A 19,697-nucleotide genomic window follows, 5' to 3' on the forward strand; every position below is an offset into this window, starting at 1 on the left:
AGACCAGAACATAGGCCAGGAGAATAGTGACCACACTTCTCCTTAGATATACTGCCATGGTAGAACTGAAAAGTTACAGTCCTTTAGAAGCAGCTCTGAAAGCAGAAGCATGAAAAACCTCAAGCTTGGGTCAGTGACCCTTCTATACTGGGAGCAGAGCCCAATTTTAACAATTAAAAGTTAAGAAATAGCAGAATTGGTGCCCCCCCCAAAAAATACGTACAAAATTCCCCTGATGAAAAGATCACATTAAAAATCAGAATAGGAAGGGCAATGGTAGAGTAAACTGTAAGTGCTCTCAGCCTCCCTAATTAACCTTGAAAAACTCAGAATATTGCCCCAAGAAAAGTCCTGAAATAGTGGAGCCAACAGAAGAGGTAAACAGTCTTTTAGCTTTGGAGTCTGGGGAGACCATGGAGAAGGGTCCTTCTTTCTGTGGCTAAAGAGGACCAGTGCAGAACTAGAAGCATCCCATTAAGCCCCACCTGAGAGGGCCAGCAGAAGATCCTGAACCCAAAGCAGGTGAACTAGTAAACACCAGCACCAGTTCCCTACATGTGCCTTAGCACACCTAGGGGAATTGGGCAGACACCAGCATAGACAGGGTTAGTGCAGCCTTAGGAGAAGAGGAGACCTCCAGTGGACAAACCACTCTTCCCCAGCACTTCATGCCTTGAGCTTAAGTGTAACCCCTGGTAAACTCAGACTTTATGTGGCCTCAGCCTTGGCACAAACCAGCCAGTTCAGTACCACATAAGCTGTAGTATTATATAGATTCTCATTGAAAGAACCAGAGGCCACAGCACACAAAGCCAATAAGCAGGACCCTAGTTCCCAGCACAAGAAATGTGAGACAGAGCCCCTTATGACCTAGAAGCAGAGACACACTTTAAAAGTCAAGAAATAGGCAATCATCATGAGCAAGAAGCAAATTATAAAGCCAACGACCATAAAATCTTATTGTAAGGGCAAGGAAGAATAAAATATGAATTCAGAAGATTACAGCATTGACATTGTACTCACATCTGAAACCTCAAAAGAGAATAGGAACTGGTCTCAAACTCAAAGAGCATTCTTGGAAGAGCTCAAGAAAGATTTTAAAAGCCAAATTAAAGATGTAGAAGAAAATTTGAACAATGATTTTAAAAAATACATTCAGCTCCTTAAAAAGTAAAATTGTCCAAATGGATAAGAAGATACAAAAACCTAACTGGAGAAAATAACTCTTTAAAAAGTAGGTACAAAAGGTAATAGAAGAAAATAATTCGTTAAAAATTAGAAGTGGGTGAGTATAAACTAATGATGCTATGAGGCATCAAGAATCAGTCAAAATCTAAAAAATGAAACAATAGAAGAAAATGGAAACTATCTCATTGGAAAAACAACTGACCTAGAAAATAGATTCAGGAGAGAGAATCTAAGAATTATTGGACTACCAGAAAACCATTATGAAAAAAAGAGCCCAGGCAGTATCTTCCAGGAAATCATTCAGGAAAACTTCCCTGAGGTCCTAGATACAGAAGGCAAAATAGCATCAAAAGAATCCAATGATCATCTCCTGAAAGAGATCCCAAATTGAAAACACGAAAGAATATTGTTGCCAAATTCCAGAATTATCAGGTCAAGGAGAAAATATTGCAAGCTGTTAGAAACAATTCAAATATTGAGAAACTACAGTCAGGATCGCACAGTCCCTTGCAACTTCTACATTAAAAGACTGGAGGAATTGGAATATGCTATTCAGTAAGGCAAATAATCTTGGACTACAGCCAAGGATCAATTACCCAGAAAAACAAAACATGATCTTTCAGGCAAGGAGATGGGCATTCAATGAAATAAGGGATTTCCAGACTTTCCTGATGAAAAGGCCAGAGCTCAGTAGAATTAATCTTCAGATACAAGACTCAAGAGAGACTCAGAGAGGTAAACAGGGAAAAAAAAGAAAAAAACCTTATTATTCAATATAGTCAAACTGTTTACATCTCTATATGGGAGGATTATATTTGTTAATCTTGAGAATTTCATATTTATTACAATATTTAAAAAAGGATACACACAGATAGAAAGTGTGGGTATAAATTAACTGATGTGATGATAGAATATCTATGGGATCATGAAGGAAAATAGGAAAAGAAGAGACAGAAGACAGTAAGTTACATCACATATAGAGGCAAAAAAACATAGGAGAGGGAAAGAAGTGAGGGAGTATTGTTTGAGCTTTACTTTGAGCTTTACTCTGATTGAATTTGGTTCAAGGAGGGAATACATTTTCAGTTAAATATAGACTCTAACTTGGACTACAGGGAGTAGGAGAAGAAAGGGGAAAGAAAATGGAGGGGAAAAGATGGAAAAAGTAGTAAGGGAAAGGAAAGGGAGAGGGGTGATAGAAAGGAGGAAAGACTGAGGGAGGTGAAGGTCAAAATTAAAACTTTTGAGGAGGGGAAAGGAGATATAAAACCATAAAAATGGATGGGAGGGAATAGAATGGAGAGAGACACAGATAACAATCATAACTGTGAATGTGAATGGGATGAACTCTCCCATAAAACAGAGGTGGATAGTAGAATGGATTAATGTAATGTAATGTAATGTAATGTAATGGATTAATGTAATCCTACAATATGTTATTTACAAGAAACACATCTGAAACAGAGGGATACACACAAGTAATGGTAAAAGGCTGGAGCAAAATATAGTATGATTCAGATGAAGTGAAAAAAAAAGCAGGGATAGTGATCCTAATCTCAGACAAAGCAAAAGCAAAAAATAAATCTAATCAAAAGAGATAAGGAAATTATATCCTGCTAAAACACACCATCAAAAATGAAATAATATCATTACTAAACATATATGCACCAAGTAGCATAGTATCCAAATTCTTAGAGGAGAAGTTAAGGGAATTACAGGAAGAAAAAGGTAGCAAAACTATAGTAGTGTGGGACTTCAAACTCCCTGTCTCTGAACTTGATAAATCTAACCTCAAAATAAAAAAGAAAGAAGTTAAGGTGAATAGAATTCTGGAAAAGGTAGATACAATAGAACTCTACAGAAAACTGAATGGGGATAGAAAGGAATATACATTTTGCTAAGCAGCCCATGGCACATACACAAAAACTGGCCTATTATATAATAGGGCATAAAAACCTCACAATACAGTGCAGAAAGGCATAAATAGTAAACGCATTCTTTTCAGATCATGATGTAATAAAAATTATATGGAATAAAGGTTCATAGAAAGATCAAAAATTAACTGGAAATTAAACAATCAAATCCTAAAGAATGAGTGGGTCAAATAGCAAATTATAGAAATAATCAGTGACTTCTTTCAACAGAATGACAATAATGAGACCACCTACCAAAACTTATGGGATGCAGTGAAAGCAGTTCTTAGGGGAAGTTTTATATCTCTGAATGCTTATAGGAATAAAATAGAGAAAGAGATCAATGAATTGGGCATGCAACTAACAAAAGCTAGAAAAAGAACAAATTGAAAATCTCCAATTAAATACCAAAGTAGAAATACTGAAAACCGAAGGAGAGATCAATGAAATTGAAATTAAAAAAAAACTATTGAAGTAATGAATAGAAACAAAAAGTTGATTTTATGAAAAAAATCCCATAAAGCTGATAAAACTTTGGTCAATCTGATTAAAAAAAGAAGAAAACCTAATTGCCAGTATCAAAAATGAAAAGGATAAATTCATCTCCAATGAAGAGGAAATTAAAACAATACTTAGAATTACTTTGCCCAACTGTATGCCCATATATTTGACAATCTTAGTGAAATGTATGAATATTTACAAAAATATAAATTGAACAGATGAATAGAAGAGGAAGTAAAACATTTAAACCCATCTCAGAAAAAAGAAATTGAACAAGCCATCAATGAAATCCTTAGGAAAACATCTCCAGGGTCAAACCTATTTGCAAGCAAATTCTATCAAATATTGAAAGAACAATTAATTCCCATACTATATAGAATATTTGGGAAAATTGGCTAAGAAAGAATGCTATCAAATTCTTCTTACAATACAAATATGGTTCTGATACCTAAGCTGGGGAGAGCCAAAATAGAGATAGAAAATTATAGACCAATTTCCCTAATGAATATAGACGCAAAAATTTTAAGTAAGATTTTAGCAAAAAGATTGTAGTAACTTATCACAGGAATAATACACTTTGATCAAGTAGGTTTTATATCAGGAATGCAGGACTGGTTAAATATTAGGAAAATTATCAGTATAATTGATCATATCAACACCAAAACTAACAGAAGCCATATGATTATCTCAATAGATGCAGAAAAAGCTTTTGACAAAATACAGTTCCCATTCCTATTGAAAACAGTGGAGAGCATAGGAATAAATGGAGTCTTCCTTAAAATAATAAGTATAATTTACCTAAAACCATCAGCAAATATTATATGTAATGGGGACAAACTAGATATATTTCCAATAAGACTGGGGGTGAAACAAGGATGTCCATTATCACCACTGTTATTCAATATGATATTAGAAACATTACCTTTAGCAATAAGTGAAGAAAACTAAATGGAAAGAATTGGAATAGGCAAAGAAGAAACTTTGTGTATGATATGGTGATATACTTAGAGAATCCTAGAGAATCAAGTAAAAAAAAATTCCTTTTAAAGTTACTGTAGAAATTATAAAATATATGGGAGTCTACCTGCAAAAACAAACCCAGGAATTACATAAACACAATTACAGAACAGTTTTCATACAAATAAAGTCATATCTAAATAATTGAAAAGGCATCAGGTGCTCATGGGTAGGCTGAACTGATATAATAGAAATGACAATTCTACCTAAAGTAATTTACTTATTTGGTGCCGTAACAATCAAACTACCAAAGAACTATTTTGTAGATTTAGAGAAAGTATCAAAATTCATCGGGATAAACAAAAGTTCCAGAACAACAAGGAAATTAATGAAAAGAAATGCTTGGGAAGGTGACCTAACCATACCAGATCTTAAATTGTATCATCAAATTGAAATCATCAAAACCACTTGGTATTGGCTAAGAAATAGAGGAATAGATCAGTGGAATAGTTTGGGTGCATATGACACAGTAGTCAATGACTATAGCAGTCTACTCTTTAATAAACCCAAGGAACCCAGTTTCTGAGATAAGATTTCACTTTTTGACAAAAACTGCTGGGAAACAGAAGAAGCTGGGCATAGCACTGGTACCATATGCTAGAATAAAGTCCAAATGGGTACATGATCTACATGTAAAGGCTGATACTATAAATAAGTTAGGGGATCAAGGAATAGTGTATTTTCAGAATTATGGAGAATGGAGGAATTTAAGAACAAACAAAGGATAGAGAACATTATGACATTCAAAAAAGGATAATTTTGATTATATTAAATTGAAAAGCTTTTGCACAAGCCAAAGCCACCAAGATTAGGAGGGATGCAGAAAACTGAGAAAGAATTTTGGCAACAAGTGTCTGTGATAAAGGCCTCATTTCTACAATATACAGAGAACTGAGTCAAATTTCCAAGAATACAAGTCACTCTCCAATTGATAAATGGTCAAAGGATATGAAAAGACAGTTTTCAGAGGAAGAAATTAAAGCTACGTATAGTCATATGAAAAAATGCTCTCAATCACTATTGATTAGAGAGGGATGCAAATCCAAACAACTCTGACATACCACATCACACTTATCAGATTGGCTAACATGGCAAATGTTAAGAAAATGATAAATGTTGGAGAAGATGTGGGAGAGTTGGAACACTAATACATTGTTGATAGAGCTATGAGCTGATCTAACAATTCTGGAAAGCAAGTTGTAACTATGCCCAAAGGGCTACAAAAATGTGCATATCCTTTGACCCAGCAATTTTGCTTCTTGGACTGTATCCCAAAGAGATCATAAAAATGGGAAAGGTCTCACATGTACAAAAATATTTATAGCAGCTCTTTTTGTGGTGACCAAGAATCAGAAATCGAGGGAATGCCCAACTATTGGGGATTAACTGAGCAAGTTGTGGTGTATGAATATAACAGAATACTTTTGTGCTATAAGAAATGATGAACAGGCAGACTACGGATAGATTTATATGAACTAATGCTGAGTGAAATGAGCAGAACTAAGAGAACATTATACATAGTAACAGCCATGTTGTATGAGGACTATTTTTGATAGTCTTAGTCCTCAAAGGCAAGGACCTAAAATATTTTCAAAGGGCTCGTGGTGCAAATGCCATCCACATCCAGAGAAAGAACTATGGAGTCCGAATGCAGAATGAAGAAAACTCTTTTCTCTTTTGTTATGTTTTTTTTTTTTTTTTAGTTTTACTCGTGCTTTCTCCATTTGTTTTAATTCTTCTATGCAGCATGACTAATGTGAAAATGTATTAAGAAGAGTGTATGTGTGGATCCCATATAAGATTGCATGCCATCTTGGGGAGGGAGGTGGGAGGGAGAGGGAGAAAATATAAAACTTATGGAAGTGATTTTTGAACATTGAAAATAAATAAATTTGATAAAAAAAAGCAGAATAGGCTAAATGGAAAAAGAAATGTTAAAGCTCACCAAAGACAATAACTCCTCAAAAAAATTACACTTGGAAAAGTGGAAGCTAATGACAGATTTCAATAAACAATAAAACAAAATCAAAGTAATGAAAAGATATAAGAAAAAGTGAAGTATCTCAATGGAAAAAATGACACATATGGAAAACAGATCAAGGAGAGATAACTAGGAACTATGACACCTGAAAGCCATGATCAGAAAAAGAGCCTAGACAACATATTTAACAAAATTAGTAGGAAAAAATGATCAGTTATCCTAGAACCAGATGGTAAAATAAAAATTGAAGTAATTCACCAATCACCTCCTGAAAGAGATCTGAAAATGAGAATGTAGGAATGGGAAATAGGAAAATAGCTAAGTTCCACATCTCCCAGTTCAAGGAGAAAATGTTACAAGCAGACAGAAACAATTCAAACATTGTGGAGCCACTTTCAAGGTAACACAAGAGTTAACAGGTTCTACATTAAGGGATCACAGGGTTTGGAATTTGATATTTAAGAGGGCAACATAGCCAAGACACCTACTCAGCAAAATGATTATGGCACTTTAGGAGAACAATGGATATTTAATGAAATAGAGGACTTTTAAGTATTCCTGATGAAAAGACCAGAGCTGAATGGAAACTTGCCTTTCAAATACAAGACTGAAGAGAAGCCTGAAAAGGTAAATAGTGAAGAGAAGTCATAAGGGATTCAATAAGGTTAAACTGTTTACATTCCTACATAAGAAGATGATACTCATACCTAATAAGAACTTTCTCATTATTTGGGAAGTTCCCAGGAATATGCTTACACAGAGGCCTGGATGTGAGTTAAATATGATGGAATGATAGTTTGAATATAAATAAAAGTATGTTTTCTTCCTTAGAAATATTTGAAAACTGTCTCTTTTATTAAAGGTTCATTTTTTTCTTTCATAGAATTATAGTGCACTTTTCAGCGTAGTTCTTCTGTTGTATAGTTCTTTATCTTTTGAACACAATACCTCATTCCATGGTACCTGTTTTTTCATATAGCTAGCATAACATAAGAAAAAAAAGGAGAAATAATAAAGCTAAAATAGTAAGATATCTTAATTTACCATATTCTGGATAAATCTAACCAAAAATAAAATAATTTGAGAGCTTAACAGAATTTTAGGAAAATTAAATTGATGATTATTGAGTGTAAAAAGAGTTATATGTATTTCTCAGTTATATATGACAGTTTTTTACAAAAATTACCATAAAATTTCACAAAAATGCAAAGAACACAGAACTACTATTACTTTACTGATTACAATATAATAAATTGTACAACAGGCCACTGAAAAAAATATTAACTTCAAGTGGAGACTACATATCCTAATCCTGAAGAATCGGTAGGTTAAAACACATCAGCAGGAAGATAGATATTTTAATTAACAAAAGAGAGAAATAATAGATAAATGAATTGGCTAGACAACTGCAAATGCTGGGAAACCAACAAATTAAAAATCTCAATTAAACACAAAAAATCCCAAGGCATAAAACAAAATTGGAAATAACAACATAAATTCTATTGTTAATAAATAAAACTATGAACTGTTTTTTAAAAATAAAATATACATAGCATTAGGTAATTTGATTACAAAACAACAAGAAGAAAGCCAAATTGCCACTAATGAAAATAAAAGAGAATTTAAAACAAAAATAAAAGAAATAAAGGATATTATTTGAAATATTTTTGTCTAACTGTATGCCAATAAAACAGGCAACTTAAATGAAATAAATGAATATTTACAAAATATAAAATACCAGATTAAAACCAAATATATAAATATTAACAAGCCAATGCACAGTAAGAAGTTGAACTTAAAAAGAAAACATTATCATAACCAGATGTATTATCAAGTGCATTATGTCAAACAAGCAAAGCATGAATACTTGCAATAGTATCTAAACTGCAAAATTAGCAATAAAAGACATCCTACCAAATTTCTTCTATTACACAATTATGATATCTCTCTCTCTCTCTATGTATATATATATATATATATATATATATATATATATATATATATATACATATATATATACAAACACATATGTATGTGTGTTGAGAAAAAGTCAGAATAGAAAAACAAAACTATAGACCTATAGAATGAATGAGATTTGATGCAATAATTTTAAATAAAATATTACCAGAGGCCAAAACAACTTATCATGAAGGTTGTACACTACGACCATGTTGAATTTTTCCAGAAATTTAGAGTTGGTTCAATACTAGTCAAATTAAAAACTGTCATATTAAAAGCAAAATCAAAATAAATTACATTATTATATAAACAAATGCAGAAAAAGCTTTTAACAAAATGCAATATCCAGTTCTATTAGAAAAACACACACTAGAAAATATAATGCATCTCTTTCTAAAAAAGGTAAGTGGTGTATATGTAAAATTAAGAGCTACCTTTATATGTAATGGAGGTAAAATAGAATTCTTTCCAATAAAATCAGGCGCAAAACAAAAATGTCTATTTTTACCAATTTTATTTCACCTAATATAAATATTAACTATAACAATAAGATAAGCAAAATAAATTGGGCTAAGTATAGAAGTAATAATTATCACTTTTTTTTCTTATGACTCACCATTTGCTTTATTGTACAAAATAGTGAATGATCATACCCTGGCTGGGGAAAAACAAACAAACAGTAGTTTAAAGTTTAAACAAACCCTTCCCTCCTGAAGCATATATTTTGAAGGCTTGGGACTAGCAGCTTTAGCCCCAGCATCTTTGGGTTTGGATGCATCCTTGGAATTATTGGGCTTAGGATTTGGTGACCTTGGTGTCAAGACTTGGTGGCCTTGGGGTTAGATTTGGTAGTGTTGAGATCAGATTTACTGATTAGTAAATCAGTAGATACTTTATCAGATTTACTGATCTTGGTGGCAGACTTGGTGAACTTGGGGGTCAGTGGGCTTGGCAGCCTTGGGGTTAATGGTTCTGGCAAACCTTGAGTCATGCTTTGTGATTTTGGGCCCTTGATGTTTGGTGCCATCCCTAGGACCTGAACACTTGGTGGCCATTTTATGGCTAGCATGCCAGACACTGGTCTTGGGGAACTTGGGGCTGAGGAGCATAGCCTTGGAGGCCTTGGTGCTCAGGGCCTTGATGGCATGGGTGTTGTTGGCCTGTATCTTCTTCAGCCCCTTCCTATTAGGTTTCTTGGCAAAAGCACATATTTCTCAGAAACTTGGTGCCAACCCCTTTCAGAGACTCATATCTGTGTGACCTAGGTTTCTTGATGCCATTTCTGTGCCATTTTCATAATTGGTTGTGAGTAGAAGGGTTCTTAGATTTAACCATCTTTATACAATAGCCTGCACTAACAGGCATTCTACCAGGTGGAAGAGACCAAAGGCAAGATTATCTCTTTTTATAGATGATGTGATGATATGCTTGAACTCAAAATTCACTAAAAATTCAATTGAAGCAATAACCTCACCAAACTTCCAGGATATAAAACAAATCATCACTATTTCTATATAATACCAATAAAATCCAGCAGGAAAAGATAAAAAGAGGAATTCCACTGAAAATTTCTACAAAGTATACAAAATGTTTGGGAATCTAACATTCAATATATACATAAGAACTACTAAATCTCCAGGCATCCTGATGAATATCAGACCACTGGACCCAGATGACTTAGGAGATGAAAGTGAGATTGGCCCTCCCTCATCCAAATGAAAATCAACTCCAAACCATGTCATCATCTTGATGTCATGGTCCTTTTTGAGAATGAAGGACAAACACAACCTCTGAGTGAGTAGCAGTTCTTCTCCTTTCCTCTCGCTCTCCTTCTCCCTCTCCACTGGTGTTCTGCCCAGGGGAAGGTAAACTCCATGACCAAAAACTGCCTTTTTTTCCTTTGGGTTTACTGGCTACATTTCTTGTTCAAAGGTCAAGCCTTAAACCCAATTCACTCTGGAGCTCATGAACTGGACAAGTCCCCACCCATCTAGCACAGAGTGAACATAATAACAAAATATTCTTTTTCCCAGGATCCCTGAGGGTCTTCCCCTCCCAGTTCGATTTTTTTTTTCTGATTAAAAGGGCCATCCCTTGAGTAACTTAAAGAAGTCTGTTCATTGAATGGGTGTATTTCACTCAAAGTGAGAATGTGGTATGACCTTAGCCTGAAAGGACCAGGGTCTCACATTGCATCATGGACCATCTCCAGTCTTCCTGATGCATATCAGGTCACTGAACCCAGATGGCTGAGGAGAAGAAAGTGAGCTTGTTGACCTTACACAGCCCTTCCTCACTCAGATCAAAGTCAACTGCAAGTCATGTCATCATTTTGATGTCATGGTCCTCTTCAGGAACAAAGAACAAACACAACATATACATAAGAACTACAAAATGCAACTATAACTATATTAAATAAAACTGTCTTTGGAAATAAAGAACTAAATAATTAAAACTGTTAATTTCTCATTAGAATGATCAGTCAACATAATAAAATGATATTACCTAAATGAATTTTCTTATTCAGTGGCATACCAACAAAACTACTAAGGAATTTGTAGAATTTGAAAAAATAATGAAATTTAACTAAAGGCATTAAAAAGTCAAGAACATGTAGAGAGAAAATGAGAGAAAAAAAACAGGAATACAACAGGACTGGCACTGACAGATCTCAAGCTATAATATGAAATAGAAATTCTCAAAATAGTTTGGTAGTGATAAAAAAATAGAACCATTATCCAGCAGAATAAATTAACTATACAGTACACAAAAACAAATGTAGGTACTACCCTGGTATTTGATAAGCACCAGTACCCCAGCTCCTCACACAAGGAAACACTATTTGCCAAAAACAACTGGGAAAATGGACAATAGTATGGAAGAAATTAGATGCGGTTATTCTATACATTATTCAAAACTAAATTCCCAGTAGGTATATTATCTGTATAAAAAGTCCACGAGGGAAAAATTATCTAAGGATGGGAGAAAAGTTCAATAAAACAAGAGAGAGAGAATCGCAAAAGATAAAATATTTATTTTTGGTGAAGGTATAATAAAAGTTTTTGCACAAGCAAATTGAATAAAAGATAAGATTAAAAGGGAAACAACTGACAAAGAAATTGATATCAAATTTCACTGATAAAGAGCTCATTCCACAATATATAGGGAACTGATTTAAATTTATAAGAATAAAAGCCATATTTTAAATGATAAATGTTCTAAGCATATGAACAGACCATTCCCAAGGGAAGAAACCGAGGCTATCTATAGCTGTGGAAAAAATGCTACAAATCACTTCTAATTGGAGGAATGCAAATTTACACTTTTGAGATTACATTTTACCCTGCCCCCTCAATTGGCAAAGATGACAAAAAAGGAAAATGATAAATTTTGGAAGGACTATGGGAAAACAGGCTCATTGATGAACTGTTGGTTGACCTGTGAATGGGCACAACCATTTAGGAAAGCAAGTTGAAGTTATTCACAAAAAACCTGGGGATGCTACAGATATGGGATGCACTTTCAAATGAGGTCACTTTTATTTCCTTGCTTAACTTTGTTATAAGAGAGTGAGTATAATGAGTGTGTATAATGTTTGAATCATTGAAATGTAAAAACAAAACACATCAATAAAAACAAAAATGAATGAAATTTGGATATGGAAAGAAGATATAGATGACTAAGAGAATGGTTGATTGAAATAAGGAAATAGAACTGAAGATGTATATGTATGTGTGTCTGTGTTCTGTTCCATTTTTATTTTGTTAGTTTCAGTAGGTTTAACTAATTACAATACAGTGTGAGCATTTTGTACCACTCTTCATTTCCCAAGTGTGGTTTCTAATGGTCTGGTGATGAGATGCTATTATAAATATAATTGGAATTTTGCCCCAGGGCACCACTGGGGATGGGGTACTTTCTGTTGAGGGGGAAAGGGTGCTGCTTACTTTCTCCATAGAGACAGTGTTTCTTATCCCTGTGTTGTACAGTGTGATACTGTTTCATCATTTTGTACCATCTTGGGGGATCTGTCATTAGGTTACCAATCTACTGTTGTTCCTTTCCTGGACCTGGTATCTTTCCCCAAATGCCTTAGGTATTAGAAATAGGTCACTCTGGAGGATGAGCTGCGAACTTTCATGGTGTACCTGCATCTGTGATCTATCTACATACTTTATCACTGTCACCTTTACTCCCACTAAACTATCTTGTTTGCTGTCGCCAACAATTTAGTTAATTGAATGAAGAATTTCTGAAGCTCTAGCTGCCATGTTCTCTCTTTTGTCCAACAGTTGCATTACAGATTTGAGAAATGGTATCCCACCTGCTTGTAATTTGGTGTTTCTTCAGGGGCCTTTGAATGGTCTTGAGGAGTGAAATCAGAGTGAAAATGATCCTGGAGTATCCTCCAAGTCAAAGGTAACAGTGGATAAAGGTAACAGTCTGCTTTTTTGGTACTTGTCCTGGACATCTAGAGGATTCTGGGAGTCTTCAGGTTCCAATACTAAATATGTAGCCTAGGTAAGGGAAAGGTGGGGTTAAAACTTATCCAGCACAACCTCAAAGAGGAATGATGACTGCTAAGATGCCTCCCCTCCTAAGTGACACTAACTTTGATGTACTCCTCCTAATTAACTTTTAGCTGAAGCTGTTCTCTCTTAATGATTCTTACACATTCATTCCTCAGTATTTAACCTGTTTCCTTTTGTGTAACTGTTTACAAGGTCCATTTCCATCACTGAATATTTATGTTTAAGATTATTCTCACTCAGGTACATATATTCACACATTTCTAAGCTATATTTTCATGTTACCATCCAGTCTGTTCAGAATAATGTGTACATTCTGTCCTTCACCAGATAAATGGTTTTATTTCTCATGCGTGGCGCACTTGTGCCTGAAACAGTATTCCAAATAAATGCTGTTGCTATTTCTTCTGGTTTTGGGCAGCATCCAAATTGACTACTCTGTCACTCAACTACAAAGGCACCCAAAATAAGTTGCTGGAATCTCTGTCTCATCCTTTGGCAGTCACTGCTACATCTGCTAAGTAAGTGTGGTAGGTCTTGTGGAATTGGGAGGCCTTCCATTGGGGCTGTGATGAGAGGAGAGCCGGTGTCTTATTTTTAGCATCAAAATTAATTTTTGTAATCAGATGATTACTGTTTCTTAAAACCTTGTTTATATTCTTAGCAAAACGCAAGGAAATTGTGGACCCGCTATATATTTACACAAAGCTAGGAATATGTATACAGAAGCAACTTAATTTTTCAATATCTGTTTATGGAAACATCCCAAACTCTCTTTTTTCACTTTCAGACATTTGCTATGGACTAACTTCAAATACATTTTCTTTTCCCACAAAACCACTAGAGCTTTGATTTAAAGACAATAAGATATGAAGATTGTGGTAGGGGAAATGGGCTCTGGCTTTTCTTCCCTAACCTCCTACTCTGTTTCCCTTCATCCCATATAGAAGAGATTTTTCTTTATTCCATTAATAATAATAGTGAGAATTTATAAACTGCTTTAAGCTTTTCTCACAACAATAATGTCACAGGGTGGGGAACCTGTGGCCTTAAGGCCACATTTGGCCATCTAGATCCCCAAGTGAAGAAAGGACCTCACTTAAGTACTTAGAGGGTCACATGTAGCCTCAAGGCTGCATGTCCCCCACCCCTGATTGTAGGCAGTACAACCAGAGCACTATATTTCACACTATTAAAGAGGAGGAAACTGAAATGGCAAGAGGTTAAGTGCTTTCTGTAATATCACAGAGGAAGTCAGAGACCTGGTGTTCTCATGTGTCCTAACAGATTTAAAGCTGGGATAGAACTTAGAAATGATCTAGTTTAACATCTGTTAGGTATTTTCCAATTCCTTAATTTTCTATTTTTACCTGCCTTGTGAAGAGACTTTATAAATGTTTATGCATGTAGATCCTTTTCATTTTCTTTTAAATCTAGAAAAGAAAGTGATTTGATTTATTTAAGCTTAATAGTGGCATAGTCAGATCAAAGGACATGCACATTTTAATAACTTTTTGGACAAAATCCAAAATTGTTTTTTTTCAGAAAAGTTTGAACTTTTGCACAACTCCTCCAGTAGGAGACTAAAGTACATATTTTCCCACAGACCCTCCAACATTTGTCATTTTCTTCTTTTGTCATCCTTGCCATTCTGATAAATATGAGGTGGAACCCAAAAGTTGCTTTCTTTTGCAATTTTCTGATTTCAGTGAATGTGTTAACGTGGTTATAATATATTTTTGTAGCTATTCATATACTTCCTCTAAATTATCAGCTTTTTAAGCTTTAAGTGGGCAAAATAGTTCACAAAATTTTTAATTTTAATTTCAATTGCAAATCCTTTGTTGTTCATTTTTCAATTCCATTTGTTTATTTTTCCCTCTTTTAAAAATAGGGTTTGCCAAATGCTTATCTATTTTTATTAGGGTTTTGAAAAACTATGTCATAGTTTTATTAATGAAATCAATGTTTTCATCCTTTTAAATTTTATCCTCCTCTTTAATGTTCATAATACCTATTTTGTTATTTAGTTGAGCATTGTAGACTTGCTTTTACTCCAGATATTTCGTTTGCAAATTCAATCCTTGGTTTATTTTTTCTCTCTTTTGTTGATTAATCTGCTTAGAGATAGAAATTTTTCCCTCAGAGCTACTTCAGCTGAATTCTATAAGTTTTTGTATGTTGACTAATTATTGTCATTTTTTGGAGGTAAAAATTTTCTATTAGTTTCATGAGTTGTTCTTTGACCTACCAATTCTTTAAAATTTTGTTATTTAGACTAATTTTTTTGTTATATTAAGGGCCGTTTATTGAATATAATTTTATTGCACTGATTAGTAAGTGTTTTATATTTTTCTTTTTATATATATTTGGAGAGGCCTTTTTACCTCAATACATGATCATTTTTGAAAAGTGGTGTCATGTACAGCTGAGAATTATGTAAATTCTTTCTACTCCCATTCATTAGAGATATCACTAAAGATAGATTATAATTTTGAATATTTCTCAGCAGCAACCACTGTGATAACTGCTTTACAAATACTATCTCATTTGTTCCTTACAACAACCTTATGATATACATGCTATTATTTTCCCAGTTTTATAATTGAACAGACTGAGGAAAGGAAGGGTTAATTAATTTAACTAAAGTCCCATACCTAGTAAGTATCTGAGGGCACATTTGAACTCAGTTCAGCCAGACTACAGGCTCAGTGTTTAATCTACTGTGCCATCACCGTTCTCTTAAAGTTCTCTTCAGGTCTTTGATTTCTTTGTTCTTTTTCTTTTAGTTAGATTTGTCTATGTCTGAAAGTGGTACATTAAGGTCTGACATTCTTATAATTTTACTATTTGGTTGTCCTTCCATTTCAATGAATTTTTTCTTTTAGTATTTAGATGTTGTGTTATTAGGTGCATCTGTATTAAATATTGATATTGATTACTCTGAGAAGAATGTAATTTCTCTGCTTATCTCTTTATCTCTACCATATTTATTATATCCTTATCTGAAATCATTTTTTTAATTTCAGCTGAACTATATTTCTTATAAACAACTTTGCTCAGATTCTGTTTTCTATTCCATTGTTTAATAGATGAGGTTATCTCATTAACACTCAGAATTATGATTGTTAGTTATGAATCGTATTCCATCCTGTCGTCTTGTACTTTTCCCTCTCTGTACCACTTCCTTCCTTTTTTATAAATGAAAAGTTTGTATAAGACACTTGCCTGACACTTGTTACCGTATAAATGAAACAACTTGTTTCTTCTCCGTTGTACTTTTTCTCTTTTCCTTATTTTACCTTTTTCATAGTTTCTTCTTTTTTATTTAATTCTCCCTTCACATTTCCCTCCAAAATTTGAATTGTCCAAGAGTGAAATAGACTGCTTAGGTTCCCCTCAAATTAAGTCATCAAGCTTATATTAAGTACCTATTTTGTTTAAGGCTAAAATGGTTCCTATCCTCAAGGAGCTTATAGTCTTGTGGGGGAAGACAATATGCAAATAACTAGGCACAAACAAGATATTTTTTAGAAATTCTGGAGATAATTTCAGGTACAAATAACTAACATTAAAGAGGACCATGAAAGACTTCTTGCAGAAGATGAGATTTTAGCTGAGACTTGAAGGAACTGATGGAAGCAAGGAGGTAGAAATTAGGAGAGAGTTTTCCAGGACTGAGGGACAGCTGGTGAGGGCACTCTAGACCAGAAGATAGAGTATTTTAGGTGAGAAATAACAAGGAGACCAGGATCACTTGAATACATGGAGAAGAGTAAGGTGTAATGAAAAGATTGAAAAGGTAAGAAGGGGCACATTTATGAAAGACTTTTCTTTTTGGATATATTCAAATAAAGGCTGGATAACTACTTGTCATTGATGTTATAGATTCAATTCTTTGTCAGTTACACATTGGACAAGATGTCCGCTGTTGTCTCTTCCAGTTCTGAGGTCCTGTGATTCTTTATTTTTTTATTACATAATTGACAAAACAGCTGAGGAACAAAGGATAATAAATGAGGAACTATTAGCAAAGTTGTAAATAAATTTATTAATTGGTATAGCCTTTAGGGCAAGAGTTATATAGCATAGTCTATTTTTCACACCTAGTACAATGTTCGGTATATAGTAGGAAGTCACTAAATGTTTGTTGATTATAATAAAATAAGGACTGTCCAAGAGTAAAATAATAGGAGGAAGGAGGAATCTGGAAGCTTGAAAATCCATGATTGGGTGTGATTAAACTGCTAATTCATTTGGAGTTGGATTTGGATTGGGTAATTTAGGAGTCATATACTTTTGTTCTGAGTTATGCAGATAATAGGGACAGTCCTCTGCTTGACATTTTTCTGGAGACTTGACCTATGGCATGCCAGTATGTTTTACTGAAAATAAAAGATCATTCTGGTAACATTTTGCATATTCTTACATTTTTTATGGCATATAACCTCCAATTAGCCTAAAAAAGGATCATTAAGACTAAATATGTGTACATTTCCATTAGTGTCAAATTGACTTATGATATATATATATATATATATATATATATATATATATATATATATATATATATATATATATATATATATATTACACACACACACACACATATGAGAAAAAGGCTAAGTTTAAGTATGTAAAGGGGAAACAGCAAGGGTCTGCATATAGAGACAAAATTATTATACTCTGGTATGCCTTCCAGCTTTATCATAGAAACAGTATTCATCTTTTATTCTGGGGGTCTCCGTATATCAGATGTTATGTTAGAAAAGCTTTTGTTTTCATAATTAGAGGAACGTGAAAGATTAGCAAGGGAAATGAAAGATGTATGTACCGTTTTGCAAGATCTTGTACCAACATAAATTCTTCTGACAGGCATCATATATTATAGATGTTCAATAAATATTTGCTGAAGGATCAAAGATTAGGGTCTGAAAGGAACCTTAGAGTTGGTCATGTCTTTTGAAGAGGAAACTGAGATTAAGGAAGGTTAAGTGATTTACCCAAGGTCTCCCAGTTAATTAATGGGAAAACTGGGATTTGCTTCTGGACCTCTGAATTTGACATTAATTCCATTGCATTATACTGTTCCTCTGCACGTTGGAAGTTGAAAGAATGCACAAATGAATCACAAGGATTATTGTTCACATGACACACTACAAATAAGTTAATGTTTGCAACATGCTTGAAAAACATTAAAACATTGTGGAAACATATATTGTGGTTATTATTATTGCTATTGTTACCTCTTTCTCCTCAGTGAGTTCCTTTGACCAGTCTTTGGACAGTTTTTCTATTCTCAGATTCTCAAGTTATCTGGGATATAATTAATTTAGTAGTTCCTTTTAGTGACATAGATTGTAAACCATCCATGCCTGCCCATCTTGTGTCATTCTTAGCCATGTTCTCCTAAAAATCCACCACAAGGGGGCTAACCAGTACATTGGCAGATTTCCTTTCTTTTACCTCACATTTCAGTGGGCCCAGTAGAGCATCCTGGTTGTCCAAGGTCCTTCAATCATGCTGTATGACAATCTTTTCTTCTCTTCCTGCCATAAAACCTCTTGATGACTTTCTGGACTCATGTTTTCTTTAGAGTTCCTTGGTGGTTACATGGCATGACCTGCTTACACCTACCATGCAATTCTTCATGCTTGCCTTCCTTGTGAGGATCATCTTTAGTTCTTCAGAGACAATGATCTTTCCTGTCTTACTTCCATAAAACAATATCTATAACACATTAGTGTGGGAAAGATGGGCCTTTGCTTTCATGAGAAATTTAATTTCAGTGAAAGAGCTTAGCAACTTCCTGAAAGCAATCTAAATCACTTTCCTTTTCTTGTTCCATTCTGCACCCAGATAGTTGTCCATCATCTTTGTTGATATACACACACAAACCCATACCCATACACCCACACATATATACACATACATATATACACACACACATATATACATATACTTAGCATATGTATATGCATAAGTATATTTGTGTATATATAAGTATTTGTAAAATATAGATAATATCTATATACATATATAGTATGCAAGCATATATGCTGAATGTAAGTATATATGCTATGTATAAATATTTATGCATATATAATACACATATTATATGTGTAAGCATGTATGTATATATGTAGGTATACTGCATATAAACATGCATGACAAATATACACATTTACACACATTATATACTTAGACAAGCTTTCTTTGACCTCGTCAGGTTTCATCATGGTGGGCGCATAGCCACTGATGATGTTGGCATTGCATTTTCCTGCAAGTGGCAATTGCATTGTCATGAGCTTGTCATTCACTCCTTTTGGCAGACATACCAGCTTATTGACTAGATTAGTTTTGATTGCAAAACCTATGCCAGCTTCACGGTGCTCTGCTTCACTGTGCCCACTCCAGAAAAAGATGTATCCAGCTCCAACTTCAGTAAGCTAGCCTTCATTTGCTAGCCTTGTTTAACTCGGGGCTGCTATTTGGTTGTGATACCTGTTGAGTTCTCTTGCAACAAGAGCAGTTCGTCTTTCAGGTCTACTAGATTTTGTGCTGTCTACAAGTGTGCATGCGTTCCATGTGCCAGTAGTGAGTGGAATC

At 34.1% G+C, this 19,697-nt stretch overlaps 1 pseudogene; it reads left to right on the forward strand.

Moving 5' to 3' along the window:
- Window positions 1-9,626: 9,626 nt before the first annotated feature.
- Window positions 9,627-19,697, forward strand: part of LOC140507736 (large ribosomal subunit protein eL8 pseudogene) — a 44,702-nt pseudogene continuing 34,631 nt past the window's right edge.

This window comes from Notamacropus eugenii, chromosome 5 (assembly GCF_028372415.1).
Source record: "Notamacropus eugenii isolate mMacEug1 chromosome 5, mMacEug1.pri_v2, whole genome shotgun sequence".
Lineage (NCBI taxonomy): Eukaryota > Metazoa > Chordata > Mammalia > Diprotodontia > Macropodidae > Notamacropus > Notamacropus eugenii.